Below are 5,262 nucleotides of genomic sequence, written 5' to 3'. Positions count from 1 at the left end.
GGAGATATTTGCTTTTTCTTATCTTTTATTGGTCTCATCATCATCGGTTCTTCGTTATGCTTACCTAACATAATATTTTAAATGTTGATTTTTTTAAGAACCTAACCGAAAATGTATATTTTTTGTCTGTATTTACAGAAAAAAACGAAGAAAACAAGAAAGAGCAATCATAATGTTTTGAAGTGAACGTTGAAATGTTTATTCTTTTATTACTATTAACACTTTTAAAATATAAAATTTAAGTTTTGTTTTTTTCGTATATTTTTTATGAATTTTTTTTTAGAAAAGTTGGAGCTTGAAGGATTGAAATGGTCTGTCCGTTATTGGGTAAGTTTTATTAATAATAAGTTTTTTTTTCATTTCAGGCATTTTCATGAGGATTCTATTATGAAATTGGATACATACTTTTCTAAAAAAAGAAGAAGCTTTTCTAAAAATAAGTCAAGGATTGAAAATTTTCTGAAACTTCTACTTCTCCTTTTTAAGAAGGATCTTCTACTTAAAACAATTTTTAAAAAAATCTGTATTACTCACTGTATTATATGAATTTAGCTGTATTAGATGGTAGGACCGCAAATATTATCTACTGTTGAACAGGCAATTCAGCAAAAGCCTCCTGATCTCCGGGCCATACAATACATAAGAGCCGAGGCAATGGACAAACCGAATTCTAAACAAATTCGTTCCTTAATACTCGAGAGTTCGAAAATATCATCAAGTTGTCATCGACTGTGGCTGAACCTAATTTCTTCCCCTAAATAAATATCATGCAACTATAAAGTAATCGTCAGAAGATATAAAAAAGGAAACTAAATGTTTGTCATGAGAATGAAACCATCAAGGCTGGCTTCAAAATGACTTCAGTGAAAAAATTGACGAAATGGAATCAGAGATATTATCGAAAGTCGAAAACACTCCTTCAAAGAAGAAATGCGTAATGTTCGCGTAACACGCAAAACGACCAAAAAGAGAAACAAATAACGGCTTTGGACCGTATGGACCCTATTTTAATTGTAACTTTGATTTCAAGTAATCTTAAGCTAGTAAGCGGAAATCGAAGAACTGATAAAAAAAACAACTCAGCAGTTTCAACCAGTTTAATCGATGTTTTCTCAAAAATACGCTCACATCAATTTAGTTAACTAAAAGTCTTTATTCCAAATTACGTTCTTTTATCTTTTTATGAGATAAAGTTGAGTTGACGAAAAAAAAACCTTGTTCTATACATAAATTAAAACAGGTTGTTGTATTTTATTTTATATAAAAATTTTGTTAAATATTAAAAAGGATTTCTCTCGAAAAAAAAGTGACTAACTCACCACAAGAACAACAACAACTTTTATTGATCAATTCTGTTTTCTTCGGGCGTTTGACGCAACCAATAAATAAGAAAGAAAGAGAGAGAAAAAGAAGTAATAAAAAATAAGAATCGACAATGATGACAAAGAAACGAGCATAATCAGAATATTAATGAGAAAAAGAAAGAACCTGTCTGAAATTAATATGACGCATTATTTTGTTGTTCTTCTTTTTCTCGCACTCTGCTACAAAATGTACCAATATAATAATTGAATCACCATCAATACTCTTGCTCGTGAAGGAGGCAATAAATTGAATGAATTTGCTTTTAATTTTTATTCTTTAACTTTTTTTTTATTCCTGCAGTGAATATATCATGATGATGCAAATTGTGCGTGTATTCGGTGAATATATCAAATCAAGGTGAGTTTAATGATTCCTTCGGATACTTTGTGTTTCTTTCTGCATCTCTCTCTACTAAGAACTAGTGTCTGTTGTAATTATTAGCAACTTTACAAGATTTGTCTGTGTTAAGTGATAATTGATTGTCCCTTTCGTTCTTGGCAACGGCAAAAATTGCCCAACTAAGTAACAGAGAACACCTCATCGAGACATATTTTATAAATTGTTATTATTTTTCATTCTTTTGTGCCATGCAGCTTTTAGTAGAAGTGCGATGTATGTTCTTATAAGGCAAAGAAGTTTCTTCTTCGTATTCTTCTGCCCGTCTCGTTGCATTAAAATTCGATACGAAAGCATATTAAATTACAGTTTACTTGCACTTTAAACGTACATAATTGCTCTCGAGAACCACGAGGTTTCTTGTTGTTGTAAAAATAAAGAAGAAATACGAAACAACAAACAAATGCTGATAAACTTTTGAATGCAGTCTAAATATAGAGCTGTTTGATAAGAACTTCAAAAAGCAAACAAATGGAACTTTTGTATAAACAAACACTTCGCTTGTCGTCGTCATCACAGAGCAAACATTCATTTATGTTTATTTTTTTAAAGGCTGATAAATCTATGATACGATCGACGACGATGGAGATGTGAGAGAGCTCCGGAAAGGAAAGTCATAAAAATTGATTGAAATTCAATCGAGAAATTTAGTGCGACAAAGTAGAATTCTTATCATCAAAAGTTCAAACATCAAACACTCTGATCTCTCTCGATGTTCGACGAATGTAGTACATTAAATGCACGTCGTTCGTGCTCATAAAATTTACAAACAAACGTCGCAGTCGGCGAGTAAATAAATAAAAGTAAAAAGTGGAAATTTTAGGAGTGATGAGGAGGTTATAAAAAGTTGTTTGAACGTCACGTAGAAAATGTTTTTTATGAGTTTTAAATCCATAGAATAATATTGACAGTTTAAAAATTTTTTAAATTTTTCTACAAAAAAAAAATATTTTGAATGTTTAGAAACAGGATTTTTCAAAAATTGTCAAAAATTGAAGAAAAGGCTAAAAATTAAAATTTTTCAAAATTTTTTTGACACTTGACAGATGTCACTTTTGTCAAATTTTTGCTAAAATTTCAATTTTAAAAAGTTTAAAAGTTCAATTTTTTTTAGTTTTCAATTATTTGAAAATTGTTCAATTATTTGAAATTGAACTTTTTGAAAATTGAAAATTGAATTGAAAAAATTTTTGGAATTGATATTTAGTAGAAATTTTGAAAAAAGTGACATCTGTCAAGTATCAGAAAAAAATATTTTTTTAGAAATTTTTTCAAATTTATTTTAATTGACAGATGTCATTTTGGGCATTTTTCAATAAAATTAAAATTTTTTAATATTTTTTATTTTTAATCAGCTAAAAATTCACAAATTTAGTAAATTCCTGCAATTGTCAAAAAAAAAAAAAAAATATTTAAAATCTAAGCGTCAATAACTGTCAATTTTTGAACTGTCAAAATTATTTCATGGAATCACCCGTAAACTCTTTTAATATTTTTTTTCATATTAATGTCAGACTGGCATATGTTTGATATGAAAAAATGGGCCGCTGTTCCTCAAAAGATAAGGCTTTGTGGTTTATTATTTGCGATTATTAATGTTGTTATTGTGCCAAAAAAAAAAAATTGCAAGAAAAAAATAATTTTTATCAGTTAACCGTTTCTTTCTCGACGCATGTCTTCCGATGTCTCATTACTTTTGTAACAGATTATTAATAAAATGATTAATTATCAAAAACAATGATAACCACGGTGATTAAAAAATTTCAACGTTGATAAGAAAAGTGAAGCCAGAAACAACAAAAACGAGGAAAGGGAAATTACGTTACTTATTGCGAAATGATAGTAGACAGAGGAATTTACGTTGCAAAATATACTTACATCATCTTTCCTTGAACAAAAAAAAAATACAAGTCTACAATGAAGGAAGTGGTGACAATTTAAAATAAAAACAAACAATTTTAATTTTTTCATAATGAAAATTTTTCATTTATTTTATAATTTTTTATACACAATCAACTTGATTGAATATGAATGATAAATAATTAATAATAATATAATATATAATAATAATAATAAAATATAGAAATAGAAATAGACAGTTTTCATTCATTAATTAATTAATTTATTATTATTTTGCTGTTTTCAAAAAAAAAAAAAAGTTTAGTTTATAAAAAAAATCAATCAAACCGCTTACATTTAGTTATAAAATAATAATATTTTAAATAGGCGCGTATCCTTATCAAATAAAATCACAAAAAAATCTAAGTGTTTGCCACAGAGTTGTCTTGTCTATTGTTGTTTTTCGTGTTTGATTGAATGTTTTTTTTTCTTTTTTGAATTCAAATTATAAAAAAAATAATTTGTGGAAGAAATTTGGTGTGGAAGAAAAAAAAGTTAATTTAATATAATAATAAAATAATAATAATATTACATTTTTAATTAATTTTAATTTTAAACGAAAGTTACTGGTACAAATGTTTTTTTTTTGTTAATTAAATAAAGTATTTTTTATAATATATATTTTGTATAATATATGAGTGTTTTTGTTTTGATAAATAATGTTTTTTTTTTATTATTAAATTTAATTATTTTATTAAATAAATTTTTGTTTAAAAATATGTTTTGAATAAATAAAAGCTGTGAGACCAAAACTTGTTTGTTTGTTGTATATTATTATTTATTATATCAGTATATAATATGGGAGCAGTTTAGATTTTATTTTTTTTTTGTTTATCGCTAAAAATTGGAAGCATTTTTTTTTTCAAAAAAATATTTTTTTTTTATCATAATATAGTATTAAATCGAATGATTTTTTTTATTTAAAGCATTTCAAATGGAAGATATAGGAAAAGTTCGTAAATAAAGCATTAAAGTTACATTAAAGATATATTTTTAATATATAATATATATCATAGAGTACACACACAAAAAAATAGATTAAAATATAAATTTCGTCGATTTAAATATTAATATAAATTAATCGTTCTTTATTACTTTTGACATTGTCTTTTAACGCATCCTGGTTTCATTTTTGTTATAAAAATTACACAAACTTATATAGTAAACATAATAATAATAATAAAATATAATAATAATTAATTATTAATTAATAAAGAAAGCACATCATATAGAATGATTAAATGGAAGAAAATATACCGTCACAAATTTTGAAATAATTTTTGAGTACACATAATAAAAAGAAAAAAAAGAAGGTTCCTTTTCATATATGATATATATAAAATATAATAGTATAATAATAATATATATGTTGTATAATGTATCCGTTTTTTTTATCATCATCATTAATATTAATAAGGCACATGTTTACCAATTTGATATTATATATACATTTTTCTTGTTTCTTTTCTATCAGATATTTTTTATATTTATTATATATATTTTTTTTATTTATGTTAAATAACGTTATTATTAAATTTATTGTACAAAGTTTCATATATGTATAAAAAAATTAAACGGAAAATATTTATTAAAAATGCAGTT

Source organism: Culicoides brevitarsis, chromosome 1 (genome assembly GCF_036172545.1).
Source record: "Culicoides brevitarsis isolate CSIRO-B50_1 chromosome 1, AGI_CSIRO_Cbre_v1, whole genome shotgun sequence".
Classification (NCBI taxonomy): Eukaryota; Metazoa; Arthropoda; class Insecta; order Diptera; family Ceratopogonidae; genus Culicoides; species Culicoides brevitarsis.
The sequence above is the reverse complement of the archived record's forward strand: the minus strand, read 5'-3'. Positions refer to the sequence as shown.